This window comes from Procambarus clarkii, chromosome 94, assembly GCF_040958095.1.
Source record: "Procambarus clarkii isolate CNS0578487 chromosome 94, FALCON_Pclarkii_2.0, whole genome shotgun sequence".
NCBI classification, from domain to species: Eukaryota; Metazoa; Arthropoda; class Malacostraca; order Decapoda; family Cambaridae; genus Procambarus; species Procambarus clarkii.
In genome coordinates, this window is record NC_091243.1 from 5,548,429 (window position 1) to 5,566,219 (window position 17,791).

The 17,791-nt window shown below is 45.8% G+C and overlaps 1 protein-coding gene across 3 annotated transcripts in view; it reads right to left on the reverse strand.

Annotated features, from left to right (window-relative positions):
* The window catches only part of LOC123747287 (clavesin-1), a 58,706-nt gene that overhangs the window by 21,441 nt on the left and 19,474 nt on the right, over positions 1 to 17,791 (reverse strand). Inside the window, exon 1 of one of the 3 annotated variants that reach the window (XM_045729370.2) lies at positions 13,265 to 13,393. The exons of 1 other annotated variant lie outside the window; for it this stretch is intronic. The gene's annotated coding sequence lies outside the window, so the exon portion shown is untranslated. Of the gene's footprint in view, positions 1 to 13,264; positions 13,394 to 17,791 lie in introns of those variants that run through there. One more of the 3 variants, XM_045729369.2, reaches the window with a different exon arrangement.

A 17,791-nucleotide genomic window follows, 5' to 3' on the forward strand; every position in this document is an offset into this window, starting at 1 on the left:
CTTGGGGTGGGGGGGGGGCCTCGCTTTTCTAGCCGGCGGCCGGTTAATGGCTCTCCACTCTTCCGTTTCTTGTTATATCTACATATAAAACTGTGGCTGGAATATGGCTATATATCTTACCTTTTTAATTTATAGTACTTCCTTGCTGTCTTCACACGGAGGAAGTTCCTCACTGTCTGCTTGTTCTGATGTTGCTCAACTTATACATTCTCTATAAATCCTACTGATACCCTCTATATTTTACACTATAATCATGTCTCTTGTAATTGGTACGCTGTAATTTGTACGTAATCTTGTACGCTGGAACCAATCGTATTGGCGTATGCCTTTCCATTGGAGACTTTCGGCGCCGTGGAGAGGGGGGGGACCTGCTGCCTGGGTAACAGCTTCTCCCCCAAATCAACCTACGCTGGCTTTGCGCCCTGGTGAGGCCACTCCTGACCGACAACCAGAGCGCAACTCCATAGTCTCCCGAGACTGATGGATGCCTACTACTGTAATTCTCATATCTTCAAGAAAATTTAAGTATGATTCTGTTAGTCTGCCCTCGTAGCTCAGCTCCTCTCAGCTCGTGAACTGAGAATATTTCACTTTCCTACTTTCTCTGCGCTCCTTTCTAGTCTTTTCGGATAAAATATGATTTTCTTCCGTGCTGTAAACTCCAGCACTAAAGATTAGAAATATGTATTTCAAGGTTAGCATGAGCCAAGAGGCCTCTTGCCTTTCCCTTATTATGTTCTTTTTATGTTCCGTTGGGGCTCCATACCAGAGCTGCATATTCTACCACTGGTCAGGTAAATGTTAAAAAAACTGGGGATCCAGGTCGGCGATACAGGACACAGCACTACACACAGGTTACAGTGAGGACTATGCTGGGGCCTCTGTACCGTGCTGTGCTCAGTGTGCGGATTCTGCACATGGGCATTTTAACACCAAAGTTACTGGGAAATAAATCAGCTGATGGTTGCTGGCTGCCCCAGACCGTTACGTGGTCCATTGTGCCTTGCAATTGTTTTCCTCTGCGTTCTCTCTCAGCTAAATGCAAAGAGGAGTAAATGCAATCCACTTCAGGAATTCTGATCTACTGGTATTCCTATTTCCGGTATGCTACTCTTACACTCTCCCTCTTTTGGCCGCCTTGCGAAGACTAAAACACAGTTTTTACCGGCTCCTGTTGGTGTCATGGGTAATGTTTTCACTGTACATCGCATTCTGTGTGAAGGAAAGGTCTAGCCTAGCTGGCTGGTCACCAGCCCTTGTTTCCTTCCTGACGTGTCCATCACAACGTTGCTCCCTACCACTTCAACAAGCCAAGCTTTCCATATCTCTTTTCCGCCTCTTAAGTCCATTGTTTCCCAATTAATTTTACCATAATGGATCTTCCATTGCTAGAAGGTTTGGTTTCAGTCTGCAGATTCTATCTACATCCCTTGGAGAATATTTACGCGTGCTTTGTCTATAATTTAACATTCTGTGGAGTTGTCGATCACAGCCACGAAAAACTCTCTCACTTTCAAAGGACATAACAAAGGAGATATTAATAGGGTATTAAAAGTATCAACACAAGACAGAACACGAAACAATGGGTATAAATTGGATAAGTTTAGATTTAGGAAAGACTTGGGTAAATACTGGTTCAGTAACAGGGTTGTTGATTTGTGGAACCAATTACCGCGTAACGTGGTGGAGGTTGGGTCCCTCGATTGTTTCAAGCGCGGGTTGGACAAGTATATGAGTGGGATTGGGTGGTTATAGATAGGAGCTGCATCGTATGGGCCAACAGGCCTTCTGCAGTTACCTTTGTTCTTATGTTCTTCTTTCCGTGGAAGTGATGGTCATGCCGCCCTCGTAGTTACTCGTCTCGTCCAAGGACAGTCTTTCAAAGATCCAGTTCATTTTGTCCAACAGAGCACCACCCCCATCACCTCTTGAGTCTCTCACTTCGCTTTACATCGTTAATAACCATAACAGTTAGTGTGGTCTCCACTCTTGCTGTCACGTCAAGGTTCATGCCTCCAGTTCTGTCTTCAAGATTATCGCCTGTGAGAGTTCATAAGTCTTACTGTACCAGCTCTTAGTCTTCAGTATTGTTCTCTCATATTGGTGTTGAGTGTATTTACTATTTGTGCTTACAGGATCAAGCTGTTAGCTCTTGGACCCCGTTTTTCTAACCAGGTTGTCTAATTGACTCCTGACCTATTTTCCTCTATCATATCTACTCTATATATTTGTAACTCATACATCTTTGCAATGGAGCTTGTTGCAGCTGTAACTCACAGGTACCTATTTACTGCTAGGTGAACAAATGTATCAGGTGAAAGATCCTCTGTCCATTTGTTTCTGCCTCGGCCGTGTGCGTGTGTCTGTCCTCATACGCGAGTGAGTGAGTGAAGAGGGATTGATTGATGAGCATTAAGCCACCCAAGAGTTGGCTGAATCCAGTTATTCATGCCCTTTACGGGCATGAATAACCCGTAAAGGAGGAGGGGAGGAATACGATTATATAGCACTTGGAAGTAGTCAGGATAAGAATTTGAGATGGGACGGGGGGGGGGGGAGCGGGCGAGGAATGGTGGCCAACCACTTGGACGGTCGGGGATTGAACGCCGATCACCATGAAGCGAGACCGTCGCTCTACCGTCCAGCCCAAGTGGTTGGTGTGTGTGTGTGTGTGTGTGTGTGTGTGTGTGTGTGTGTGTGTGTGTGTGTGTGTGTGTTCGTACGTGAATGTGTACATGTCATACCTCATACTGTCACCCACGGCGTTGAGAGATATGCTCTCCACACACAAAGTGTTCAGGGATATGCTCTTCACAAACACACAAGTGTTCAGGGATATGCTCTCCACACACATAAGTGTTTTGGGATTTTTGACGGTCTACGACGGTCTAGAATGCCGTGTAGAATGTTTACAATTTGTTCAAATTTGTTCGAACAAAAAGGATACCGGTTGAAAGTAATAAAGAAAAGGGGTAAGTGTGAGGACCTTGGTAGAGGTGTAGCGGTGTGTACACATTAGGGTCAGGTAAGTGGACCAGGAGCACGCCACACACCGGCCAACCACCACAACTATCTGGGTCACCACAGTCCGCTCCCTTACACTCCACACCACATGGACTTCTTGTTTCAAGGCCAGTGATGACCTCGTGGGAAATGTTCATCTTTGAGGCCGGTAATGTCCTCTTTGTGGAAACCGTTCGTTGACCAGTCATCTGGAGCTTGATCTGGGTGTTTAACGAAGCGAATAATTATGATATTGAGCCCCCGAACATCATTGAGATTGGCGGAGGGAGGCGACACTGCCAATGTCCGGACGAGACGGGGTTACCCAAAGTTCGGACGAGACGGGGTTAGCCAAAGTCCAGACGAGACGGGGTTAGCCAAAGTTCGGACGAGACGGGGTTAGCCAAAGTCCGGACGAGACGGGGTTAGCCAAAGTCCGGACGAGACGGGGTTAGCCAAAGTCCGGACGAGATGGGGTTAGCCAAAGTCCGGACGAGACGGGGTTAGCCAAAGTCCGGACGAGACGGGGTTAGCCAAAGTCCGGACGAGACGGGGGTTTCCCAAAGTCCGGACGAGACGGGGGTTTCCCAAAGTCCGGACGAGACGGGGGTTTCCCAAAGTCCGGACGAGACGGGGGTTTCCCAAAGTCCGGACGAGACGGGGGTTTCCCAAAGTCTGGACGAGACGGGGGTTTCCCAAAGTCCGGACGAGACGGGGGTTTCCCAAAGTTCGGACGAGACGGGGGTTTCCCAAAGTTCGGACGAGACGGGGGTTTCCCAAAGTTCGGACGAGACGGGGTTACCCAAAGTTCGGACGAGACGGGGTTACCCAAAGTCCGGACGAGACGGGGTTACCCAAAGTTCGGACGAGACGGGGTTACCCAAAGTTCGGACGAGACGGGGTTACCCAAAGTTCGGACGAGACGGGGTTTCCCGCTCCCCGTCCCATGTCACCTCCGGACACTGCCTTGCTAGCGGCGTGCTGGAGTCTACAAATAAGAGAAAATGTTGTAGCCTATTCAAATAATGAAGTAGCCGGCAGCGGCCTTGAGCGACAGTGCCTTTCATGTGTGATGCACGGGGTAGCATATATATAGCTGGAGGGCCACCTGGACACGAGGACCAGCCTTGAGAAGCGGCCGCTCACCAGCGACCTCGACCCTAGTGAAAGGTTATAGTGGTGCCGCCTCCAGCTGGCTGCCGGGGTAGGGTGTTCACCTCTTGCTAAACATTCTTGGCTCATTACTAACTACTCCCTCCTACTGTTGCTTTTCTTCTCCGCCCTTTGTTGCGTGCTGGGGTGTAGGCTCGTGGTGAAGGCTCGTGGTGTAGGCCCGTGGTGTAGGCTCGTGGTGTAGGCTCGTGGTGTAGGCCCGTGGTGTAGGCCCGTGGTGTAGGCCCGTAGTGTAGGCCCGTAGTGTAGGCTGTAGGTGTAGGCTGTAGGTGTAGGCTGTAGGTGTAGGCTGGAGGTGTAGGCTGGAGGTGTAGGCTGGAGGTGTAGGCTGGAGGTGTAGGCTGGAGGTGTAGGCTGGAGGTGTAGGCTGGAGGTGTAGGCTGGAGGCGGAGTTGGTAGTGTAAGCTTGTAGTAGTAAAGAATAATTCACTCCTTTATAATTGTCAGTTAACCTTGCACAGTACAACCAATTGCATCATGAAAACTGGAAAAAAATAAGATCCGATTTGACCCAAAATTAAACAGGTTCAACCGGAAATGACCTAATGCACCCCGACAAGAGGGTGGAGACGGGTCAGACCTACACCAGAGAGCGGGCGGTTGTCACGCAAAACTTGCACTTGAATGGAACTTGGAAATCTATGGTATCCAAGTTTAGAAGATCTGCAAAGTTCGCAGGGGTAAAGTATGTTTTGAACATATATTGCAAAACCATTTGGTTGTTAGCATTGAAAATATCAAATACGATTCTATCGTTTCGTTATATACATGTTTGAACCTCTGTAAATAACAAAGGTAGTAATAATGATTTAGGATTTGTATTAATGAATTATTTATAACTGGAATTTAGATTTTTTATCGTTAATAATAAACAAAAAGAATTTAGAAAAAAAAATGAGTCAATGGAATGATAAAGCCTATTGCGTTGTGCATTGTGTGAAAATTGCTTCAAATTCTAAGGAAAACTCACATATTTCCGTCTAGCTCCAAAATGCCTTTTAGACATTCGAGTTTTCCTGCCAAAAATAAGTCATAAAAAAAATCCTTAACAATATAATTCTAATCATAATACTAACATTATATATACTTTACTTTTTATTTAGTTATTTCAATTTTGTTCAATATATTTTCAAAGCATAAAAAATAAAGCCCGACTGTTTAGTGTTGCCGTATTCTAAACACTTTCCTCGCCGATTTAAACAAAATACTTCAAGTTGTCCGATTTCTTTCAACTATCATGAGGTTATCTTGAGATAATTTCGGGGCTTTAGTGTCCCCACAGCCCGGTCCTCGACCAGGCCTCCACCCCCAGGAAGCAGCCCGTGACAGCTGACTAACACCCAGGTACCTATGTGTACTGCTAGGTAACTAAAGCTCAAAATATTCTTAAAAAGATCTGTCTTGTGGTACTGAAGCCAAAACAATGAAACAAAATAACAAAAAGCTGAAGAAGTTCACATTACCTGTCCCCATCAGGTGTGGTTCTTCCACCCCCGCCCCACCCCCCTCTCCTACCCCCTCCCCCCCCCCCCCCCACCCCATACAAACATGGTCGAACCAGGGGTAACCAACAATATTTATAAATACAATTCTCAACTCTTTATTTAAAGTTCCATCTTCATAGTTTGAACTCCATATACATTAAAATCCCCCCCCCCCCCCCGAGGCTAAGAGGTCACTGGGAAACACGACATAAACGCGACGTTCAATGATGTTCAATGACGTTCTTACGCCAAGTGCAAACGGACCTAACCCCACACGTTGGGGTTAACGACCCTAGTTTATGAGCAGGTGTGTTTAACGAAGACACGAAGGAGTGGCAGTTTAACATGGTTTAACGAAGGAATGGCAAGGGTAGCGGAGGTCGGAGTGGAGGTCATTCTTTGGTTAAACTAGCGTGTTGTAGTAGAGCAATGATTGAAATTGAAACAAGTTTATTGAGGTAAAATACACACAAAGGGATGAGGTAGCTCAAGCTATTCTCACCCCGTTCAGTACAACGTGTTCATACATATATACACACACATCACAAACAATAAACATATTACCGAACATTCTGAGATATACACATAAATTTCCTCCTGTACACAAGTAGTATGGTATCAGACGTACACACAAATACTTTTATGACTTGGGTATACTGTATACCTAAGTATAATAATAAAGTATAGTAATAGAGCAATGATGGTGCTGGATAATAGTGTAGGCCTACGGGACAGGGTAACAATGCGTGAAGAGGGAGACCTCTAACTAGATATTTTGAATTATGAAGAAACTACTGTCAAAGAGATATAGATTTGCGGGCAATCTGAGTCCAATTGAAATCGGAATGATGTTTTATGAACTCTGCGTTTGAAGTGACTTTGAGCCGTGATATTCCCATAATCTGTATACGTAGAGTGCAGAGTGTTCGCACACACTCTGCATAGGTGTGGTGTTATAGATGTTATACGGTATAGGTGTTCGCACATATTTACCGTATGAGTAGTTTATATTAGTTCTACTTCTAATCGTCTCACCTTCCCAACTTTGTGATATAAATTTTGACAATATATGTCTTGGGGCTCTAAAATTAACCTCATGTTGTCTTCACAACATATCACCAGACTGTTCGCTAAACATTTTATGCCCCCCAAAATAACTGATTTAGGTTGCTATACGGCTGTTTAGTCCAGCAATGATTTGTAGAAGTTGTTAACGAATGATTTTTGTGATTGTGATAATGGCATTGTCTACGTGCTGGGCTGTTACTGTGAAGTGTAACTAACGTACTGTTTTCATCGTAAACTTCCCAGTTATAAATATACAACCATTTATGAATTGTCTCATTTGATTAGTCAACCCGTTCTCGCAAATTTAATAAGTCAATATTGACTTATTAAATATGTGCATAGGTGACATACTTAACGTAATAGTTTCCCTTGAAAAGCTTCATAGAAAACACCGACCTTACCTAACCTACTTAGTATGTTAAGATAAGCATCTTATTGCTTCGTAATTACAATTATTACCTAACCTATACCTATAATAGGTTAAGTAACAATTGTAATTACGAAGCTATAAGATGCTTATTTTAACATACTAAGTAGGTTAGATAAGGTCGGCGTTTTCTATGAAGCTTTTCAAGGGAAACTATTATGTTTAGTGTGTCACCTATGCACGCAACTAATAAGTCAATATTGACTTATTAAATTTGCGAGAACGGGTTGCATTAGTATAGCATGTGTTACGGTATAATTTTCTCCCTCATTCACTGTCCTTTAATCGAGGCAGGAAAAATTAGAAAAAAATTATGGGTCACGCTGAATAGGTAGTAAATGTCACGCTGCTTTGTGATAGAAGGTTCATGTGACGCTGGACCAGGCGTCACATGCATGGTCAAGCGTCACACGACCGGCACAAACGGAGAGAAACAGTATTGATTGTCACTTGATGGTTGGTCACTGGTGGACAGCAGGAGGCGCGTCACGTGACACACCTATTGTGCTTACGGGGGTTGAGCTCTGGCTCTTTGGTCCCGCCTCTCAACTGTCAATCAACCGGTGTACAGATTCCTGAGCCTACTGGGCTCTATCATATCTACATTTGAAACTGTGTATGGAGTCAGCCTTCACCACGTCACTACTCTACTGTTAACTACTCTGACACTGAACAAATTCCTTCTAATGTCTCTGTGGCTCATCTGGGTACTAGGTTTCCACCTGTGTCCCCTTGTTCGTGTCCCGCCCGTGCTGAAGAGTTTGTCTTTGTCCACCCTATCAATTCCTCCCTGAGAATTTTGGAGGTGGTTATCACGTCTCCCCTTACTCTTCTACCTTCCAGGGACGTGAAGTTTAGCTTCTGTAGCCTTTCCTTGTAGCTCATACCTCTCATTTCCATTACGAGTCCGGTGGCATACCGCTGAATGTTCTCTAACTTTGTCTTGTGTATGGTATGGATTCCAGGCTGGAGCTGCATACTCCAGGATTGGTCTGATATAATTGTAAGACCACCGCGGGTGGCGGCCATGGCCCGCCCGGCTCTGCGCCCCCCCCCCCCCGGGGCCATGGCCCACCCGGCTCCCCGGGCCACACACCACAACTCTCCCCCCCCCACCTGCTCCCCAACAATGTTTTGCTGGAAATAACACCAATCAAACCTATTCCAGCTAAACTTAACCTCGCCTAAACCAAATAAACCTAACCCAGCTTAATTTAACTCCTCTCGAACTTTCTGCTACTCTCACGCAGAAGCTCAATCTACTCTCAAGATAACCTCAAGATGACCTTACAGCCTCACTCTAAACTACAAGACGATGATCATTGATTAAGATCAGATAATAGCCTTAAGAAAAGTCACAAATAAGGGAGGTAATATATTAAGACAGGATAAATATCTTACAGACAAATTACATTAAAAACCTTCGATAAGGAAGACAAGAAGAGCCTAAACACGCGGAAAGTGACGACGGTCAGAGCCTTCACCGCTGAAAGTGACCACGGTCAGAGCCTTCACCGCGGAAAGTGACCACGGTCAGAGCCTTCACCGCTGAAAGTGACGACGGTCAGAGCCTTCACCGCGGAAAGTGACGACGGTCAGAGCCTACACCGCGGAAAGTGACGACGGTCAGAGCCTTCACCGCGGAAAGTGACGACGGTCAGAGCCTTCACCGCGGAAAGTGACGACGGTCAGAGCCTTCACCGCGGAAAGTGACGACGGTCAGAGCCTTCACCGCGGAAAGTGACGACGGTCAGAGCCTTCACCGCGGAAAGTGACGATGGTCAGAGCCTTCACCGCGGAAAGTGACGACGGTCAGAGCCTTCACCGCGGAAAGTGACGACGGTCAGAGCCTTTACCGTGGAAAGTGACGACGGTCAGAGCCTTCACCGCGGAAAGTGACGACGGTCAGAGCCTTCACCGCTGAAAGTGACGACGGTCAGAGCCTTCACCGCGGAAAGTGACGACAGTGAAGGGAAGGGAACTATCAAGGAAAAACGCCAAGCCATTACGACTATATAGCCCTTGAAAGGGGTCAGGATAAGGATTTGGAGTGGGACAGGGGGGAAGGAATGGTGCCCAACCACTTGGACGGTCGGGGATTGAACGCCGACCTGCATGAAGCGAGACCGACGTTCTACCAACCAGCCCAAATGGTGACGACGGTGAGTCAAAGTTTAAAAGTGGAGAGAATTGCGAGAGTGGAGTGAAACTTCATATATTGTTTCAAGGCCAGCTACGAGAAGGCGTGAGAGAGAGAGGGGGAGTGGCTGCCCTAGATAAACCATAACTCAAGAGTCTCGAGCACAAGAGCTGAAACTCAACCCAGCAAACCCAAGTAGGTTGTTAGCACTCCCCCCCCCCCCCTTAACACACACACACACACACACACACACACACACACACACACACACACACACACACACACACACACACACACACACACACACCACACGCGCGCGCGCAAGCGGTACCCATAACTGTCATACAGCGAACTTTTCTCAGACCAAGATTACAGGAACGAACTGTTGTAGGGGCAAGAATTTTTTTTCTATCTAACTCATCGACGCTGTTTATTTTTTTTCAGGGGTAAAACGTGAATTATATGCCCGATCTTAACGTGTTGGTGCCCGCGCTTTCCTCTCCGTGATATATTGAAGAAAAGGTTCAAGCAGAAAAAATATTAAACATTTTATGAAGCTGTTATTTAGTGTTCTTGGGATGGATAAAGTCGTTTAAGTTTCCCGTCATATGTTACTGTTGACAATAAGGTGCGTGTTGACCTGTGACAATGAGGCCAGGGCACCAGCCCGTCCTCCTAAGGCTTCCCCAACGGCAAGAAAACGGTCAAGGTAAAGTGTCCTCTAAAGTGCCCAAAACAGAAAACGGGACAGTACGTCACTTTCGCCAGCCGCTTCCATTTTCTAGTACGACAATGTTTGGCCTTATGTAACGCATACGAGCGGAAAGCGACGTTCTTTGTAGGAGGAGAGGTTGAGGGGACACCAAGACTTGTGCTCCGACAACTGTTGCCACATGTGCGCCCCAGGTCCCCCTCCACGCCAGGTCCCCCCTCTCCACGCCAGGTGCCCCTCTCCACGCCAGGTCAACACACGACTGTTGTCATGTGCGGTCGTCGGCACTTAATACAAACATGACAAGAAAATCTGGTGTTGCAAGTGCTTGAAGGTTCGGTAATAAGACGACTTGTGCCGAAGTTGATCTTGCTCCACGTGTTGTCTTATTAATCGGTAATAAGACAACACGTGGAGCACAGTGGATGTCGACACGAAGGGAAATGATAGATTTTGTTCGTCAACCCCAGAGGCTGCCGCGCTCATTACATGATACACAGTGTTGATCGTGCCAGTAGCAGAGTTCGAGGCTTCCTCTCCACTACCACCTTCCTCGGCTCGCTTCTACGATGGGGGCGAGCGTACAAGACATAAGTTTTTAATTTGGTTGATGAGAGCTTTGATGAACAGAATATTAAATTAGCCAACACGGAAAAACAATACGTTTGTACTGCTTGCTTGATACCTGCTTGATGGGGTTCTGGGAGTTGTACTACTCCCCAAGCCCGGCCCGAGGCCTGGCTCGAAGGTCCTGTGTGTGTTTCTAGTGTGTCAGCCTTAGTACTGACCAAGGCCGACACACACTAGAAACAACACGAAAATAACAGGACGTTAATGAAATAAATAAAAGTGTAACTTAGCATGGAAATGTTGCGACAGAGAAAATGAGTTTTGTGTTAAACATTTTCGTACACTATATTGTTTGGGGTTGAGGAGCTACTAGGGGGAGGGTTGGGTGGCAGGCAACATGACCACCACCAGTATTTTAACAACTTAACAAAACTAAGTCAAGCCCAGAGATGTAGACCTTTCATAAGTACAGCAGATAATATAACAAAACTTAAAATAGATCAACTAAACATTATTACATATAAACAATATTCTGATATATATATATATATATATATATATATATATATATATATATATATATATATATATATATATATTATATATACTAGGTTAGATTTGAGAAACTCGTCTTAAACATTTTATTAAACTAGCAAGAAAATAAAATATGAGGTGCGGCTAACGTTAGAGGAAAAATCATATCCCAAAAGCTTCTCTGGGAAATCCAACAAAGATTAGGGAGAAGACTGGGCCACAGTACAATTAAGCAGTTCATGTAGGTCATAAAGACAAACAAGGGAGTAGTTGCGTAAATATCGCTGCTACTCACTCCCCCAGGGAGGGGGTGAAGGGGGGGGGAGGAGAGGGAGTGGAGGAGGGGAAGATTATGAGGGAGGGAGGATGACGGGTGAGGGAAAAAGAATTGGGGGTTGTCGGGAAAGATGCATACTACCCCGGGCACCACCGGGTTCCTCTCCTAGTAGCGTGATAAACCTATGCAACAGCCTTCCCGAACTCAGCACCGCTCCTGTGCCAGGTAAGTCCACTACGGGCTCACCATAGCCCGTGCTACTTGCCCCGCTCCTGTGCCAAGTAAGTTACGGGCTCACCATAGCCCGTGCTACTTGAAACTTGTTCCGTGTAGCTGAATCTATAACAACAACAACAACTTTCCGAACGAAACCGTCAATGCCAGGACATTACTTCACGTTAATATACAATCGGAAAAAACCTCCATGAACAATATTGGAGCTCTGACAAGCCGGAGTCGCCTTAATTGTCCCCATCGAGGCCAGTAGTGACCCTCGGGTACTAACGGGAGGGCTGTGAGGACGAGCACCTAACGGGAGCCGGAGAGTGCAGCAACGGATAAAAAGTCACTTAATGGAACAAAATACCAGAAAATGTGCAGTCGTTAAACTCTGCTGACGCTGGCTTGGCCCTCCAAGGGTAAGGTGGTGCGCGCCTCTCCACTTCTAGACCTCTTATCATAGTTACTTTTATAACTAACAATATAAATAGCAACAACAATCTTTTTTCATATTCATTCTACTTACTAACCTCACGCCGAGTACTTCCCTACGGCACACCTCTCTGTTTAGCTTCCTCCCATTGTCTCTCGTCACATTACAGACACCCAGGTTTGTGTCTGCGTTCTCAACACTCCTAAATCACCCTCGCGTCTATTCCGGTAGACTACTTCTACCGTCTACCCTGGCATCTACTTCTCCAAGCCTCGTGGCTCACCTTGCTCTGTCCTGTACAAGTTCAAGTATGTTTATTGAGATAAGCAAGAAACAATATTGAGATAAGCAAGATAAGCAAGTACGTGGGTGAAGTATTTAGAGCGGCTGTTCGAACACAGGAAGGGAAGGACTCACTGGTTGAGACAAGTTGGAGGGTAATCAGTTGTGAGCGGTCCTCACGCAGCAACCTGTTCATCGATAAAGGTCATATGTTCGATAATCCAGTCACCAACCTCCAACCCCTGTTTATGAATGACAAACGGTTCTCACACGACTCACAACTGATGATGTTCGAGCATTTCTTGAACCGTGTTTCAGTGACGACCTCTGATACAGTAGCAACGCTGCAAATGCTTCCCCGCGTATTAGGAATACAAATAAACAACAGAATCTAAACATTCTAATCTACGCCTAAATATACATATAACGAATGCAAAATAGTATTACTTATATGAGAGCAAACTTATTTTAAATACACAGTACGTATAAAAATTAATGAATGCATCTTTGGCCGCCGGACGGCCGCCGCTTTAGTGAACCTGGTGCCGGATTGGTCAAGCAGTTACACAAGTACTTACGAACTTGTACATCTTTTCTCAATCTTTGACGGCTTTGTTTACATACATTGAACAGTTTGTGAGCTCCGAAACACTTGGAGGCTGTTTATAATAATAACATTTGACTGGGAAGTTTCGATGCTCATAAACTTTCAATATCTGTAAACAAAGGTGCCAAAAGAGTGAGAAAAGATGGACAAGTTCGTAATTAGGTGAGTAAATGCTTGTTGAATCCTTGGCCTGGGGACAGGTTACAGTGACAGGTCAAATGTTCACATGCAGCGCTGTACAGCCATAAACAGGGCATGGTGGTGGAATATAGAGCACTTGGTCAACGGAGAAGCGCTGTAAAGACTAAACATTGCAGGTACAGCAGCAGTCTTACCTGTGATTAAATATAATGTCCTCGGTAAGTTAAGGTAGAGTGTGGAGGGAGAGGGCGAGAGACACAAGAGCGAGGAACACCAGCACCGCCTACCACCACGGGGGAAGCCAGACTGCCAGGCACGGCTGGCAACACCTCCCTTCCGCTCTCAACCCCGACCCCTTCACCCACCTCCCACCCCACTCACCCACCTCCCACCCTAACCCCTAAAGTTTTTACCTTTTGCATTTAATTAACACGTGAAGTAAAAGCCATTACATCATCTCCACCGCCGCTCAGTTCACTTGCAAGGTGTGTTTGCATCAACATGTATCTTTTTCTTGGGTTCTTTTTGAACACAAAAGCCAGAATGCATATTGGTGTATGTTGTGTTCTACCCTGGGGCCGTGTCCATGTGTTGGTCCTCGCTGACCACGACTCCTTGTCCGTGGTGCGTGTCCCCCCAGCGGGGTGGTTAACCAGGCCTTCCCACCCTTGTCAAGCCAAGGACATAAACAATTAAAAAATGAATACAAAATAAATACAATTATAATTATATATATATATATATATATATATATATATATATATATATATATATGTCGTACCTAGTAGCCAGAACGCACTTTTCGGCCTACTATGCAAGGCCCGATTTGCCTAATAAGCCAAGTTTTCCTGAATTAATATATTTTCTCTATTTTTTTTCTTATGAAATGATAAAGCTACCCATTTCATTATGTATGAGGTCAATTTTTTTTTATTGGAGTTAAAATATACGTAGATATATGACCGAACCTAACCAACCCTACCTAACGTAACCTAACCTATCTTTATAGGTTAGGTTAGGTTAGGTAGCCGAAAAAGTTAGGTTAGGTTAGGTTAGGTAGGTTAGGTTGCCGAAAAACAATTAATTCATGAAAACTTGGCTTATTAGGCAAATTGGGCCTTGCATAGTAGGCTGAGAAGGACGTTCTGGCTACTAGGTACGACATATATATATATATATATATATATATATATATATATATATATATATATATATTATATATATATGGGTACTACCTCTGGTGCAATTGTAAGGACCCATAGCCTCGGTGAAGAAAATAAAGTGTATTCAAAGAAGACCTTGTGAATTCTCACTGAACGCTTTAATATTTTTTTCTACCACCTCTATTTTTTATTATTAATTTAATTACATTGTGTAATAATTTACAGAAAACACACATATATAACAACCACTGTTCGAAGACCTCATCCAGCTCTTCGGAGTGGGGTGCGTGCCCAAGGGTGACTCCATCTGGGCGTTTTTGGCTGTTGTCAGGTCTGCACAACTGGGGTTCCCTTTGTGCTGGACACTCAGCTGTAGCCAAACTTCTCTTGATGATGTCATTGACTGCTTCATGTCTGGCAATCTTTCCCTGTGTCTCACGACAGATGAGACCATGGCTGCCGTATTGGTCTGCCGACGCATGGCCGCAAATATACCGGTGTTCGGTGGAGATAGGGGCTGCAAGGCGCAGAACAACACCAATACTTAGGGACCGATGGTCCAGGCGGGTGCCCAAGGTGTTATATATATTATATGTATATTATATAAACCCAGGTTCGATTTCAGCAGAATTAATAAGTAATTATCAAAAGAAGGCACCAAGCCGGGAAAGCTATGTAATACCATAGCATAATGAATATATGAAGCTACATATCATTACCTACGTGACGCCAACAAAGCAGAAACATTGTATACAAGACTTACTATGGCCCACATTACCTGCGGGTGTATGGGGGCGCGGGCGACCTTGCTCAACGCCCGGGTCATCACCAGTTTATTCTGGTCATATCCATACTCACTCTCATCCCCGTGCAGTCTCTGGGGCCCACAGGCACTAGTATAATCTTGTGCATATCTCCAGCATAAGTTAATATAAATCTTTCATGTCAGAGAAAAACAAATTATGCGAGAGTAAATGTTAGAGTCGGCCTCAGTCCACGACTTACAGAGTCAGGTCATGCGTTGGTGATTGCGTAGTCCCGAGCGACCTTGGTACATTGCTAAGTATGGGTCCAAGATGAGGGGGGCTGAGAGTGCCAGAGGTGGCATTAGAGTGAGAGGCGGGCAGGGCCTTGTGGAGGTCATCAAGAGGAGAGAGGGAGTTCTTGGTTACGTTCCCTGACCGGCGTCAGTTTTCTGACATTGGTCAAGGAACTGTGTCAACATTCCCGTTTTCCTCGACTTAATGATGAAGATGTCTGGAATACGTGTTTTCACACTTGTATAATAGCGTTTATATATAATAGTACGCCAGCTATGCGTACTAGTGGCTTTACAAGAATGTAAGATGTTGTTGACCAGACCAGGTCAAGAATGAGAATGGTCCAGGACGGACCGAAACGTCGTCGTCCCTTCACCTTCTAGTGTGTGGTCTGGTCAACATATTTCAGCCACGTTATTGTGACTCATCGCCTGCACAGGAATGTAAGAACTCTTGTATATATAAATAAAAACAAAAATAAAAAAGTGAGCAGTATAAATTATATAAAATAGAGTATAAATAGAGCACTAAAGAGTATATAGAGTAGTATATGGTATATACAAAAGTATACAGCAGACACGCAGACCGAGAAGAGAAATAAAGCCGCGTGACACGAGAGATGGTGTGGAGGCAGCTGGAAACACCTCCCTTACTCCCAGGTTGTTGTTGTTGTTTAAGATTCGCTACTTGGAACAAAAAGTTCCAAGTAGCACGGGCTATGGTGAGCCCGTAACTCCCAGGACCCCAAGTCTTCAACAGGTTGCAGGCAGGATGTGTGCTTAGTGACCTGTCTGCTCATGTATACTAGTTTAATGCAACTAATATTCATTTACATTTGTAAATTATTTCAGAATTGTGAAAATTATAGCTAAATGGGGGAAATAAATTTGAATTTGGAATTATCAAGGGAAAAAGCCAAGCCATTACGACTTTATAGCTCTTGGAAGGGATCAGGATAAGGATTTGGGGGTGGGACGGAGGGGAAGGAATGGTGCCCCAACCACTTGGACGGTCGGGGATTGAACGCCGACCTGCAAGAAGCGAGACCGTAGCTCTACCGTCTAGCGACGGTCTATTGAGTAATTGTAAATATTTTCACAGTATGACGAGACGGATCTGTTACGACAGACTGAGTCACTGAGACAAGATGAAAGAAAGCTATTGAGTATATTTTCCTAACAAAAAGAGGGCGTGTTAGAGCAGGTCCGGCTGAGTGAGGGAAGGGCCGGCTGAGTGAGGGAAGGTCCGGTTGAGTGAGGGAAGGGCCGGCTGAGTGAGGACAGGTCCGGCTGAGTGAAGGAAGGGCCGGCTGAGTGAGGGCAGGTCCGGCCGAGTGAGGGCAAGTCCGGCTGAGTGAGGGCAGGTCCGGCTGAGTGAGGGTAAGGCCGGCTGAGTGAGGACAGGTCCGGCTGAGTGAGGGAAAGGCCGGCTGAGTGAGGACAGGTCCGGTTGAGTGAGGGCAGGTCCGGCTGAGTGAGGACAGGTCCGGCTGAGTGAGGACAGGTCCGGCTGAGTGAGGACAGGTCCGGCCGAGTGAGGACAGGTCCGGCCGAGTGAGGACAGGTCCGGCCGAGTGAGGACAGGTCCGGCCGAGTGAGGACAGGTCCGGCCGAGTGAAGACAGGTCCGGCCGAGTGAGAACAAGTCCGGCTGAGTGAGAACAAGTCCGGCTGCGCGAGAGCGGTTCCAACTAAGCCAGAACAGACACCTTTCATAAGATAATACAACAACAACACCATGGCAGGTTACCCACGGCTCCGGCAACAAATCTATACAAAATAAAACACTTATTGTAGCATCTAACACCGAAAATGTGATCCCAAAAATAAGCCAATAACTGTATGTAACCAGTAGTGCCAGATGGTGTCTCCACAGATCTCCAGTGTCATCTACTGATACTGGAAATCGCTCAAAAGGGCCACCACTTAACGGGCTATTCATGCCCGTGCCACCTCTTGGCTGGCTTAATCTTTACCAGTCAACCATCAAATGGTGTCTGGGCTGACGACCGTCCTCCCGCGGAGGCAAAAACTGTACTGCGAGTGGAACAACAATGTCGACTGTTCAAATGTTTACGAATACCGCCATTGTCTGCCTGTCAGACTATCACGACGGGGGCAGTGTGATGATTGATTGGCTGGAAGCTTTATGACGTCATGACGAGGCAGTGTGATGATTGGTTGCCTGGTAGCGTTGCACGATGACTCAGCTATTGTGTATTGAATTTAACGTAATAAAGCAATTGATTTAAGTTACGATTTTGCAGAGCCATCATTGGTTAGCCAAATGGTGTTTACATGTGATGTCATTGGTTAGACAATGGTGTTTGTATGTGACGTCATTGGTTAGGCGACGATGTCTATAGATAACATCAAAATACGGCGGGGAATAATCAGTGTTGTGCCGCCAGGGGGACTATGGTGGACATTGTCGTCACTGCTGGTTGTGTGGTGGAGCATGGCTGTGGTGGAGCATGGCTGTGTGGTGGTGTATTGCTGTAGTGGAGCATGGCAAGTGGG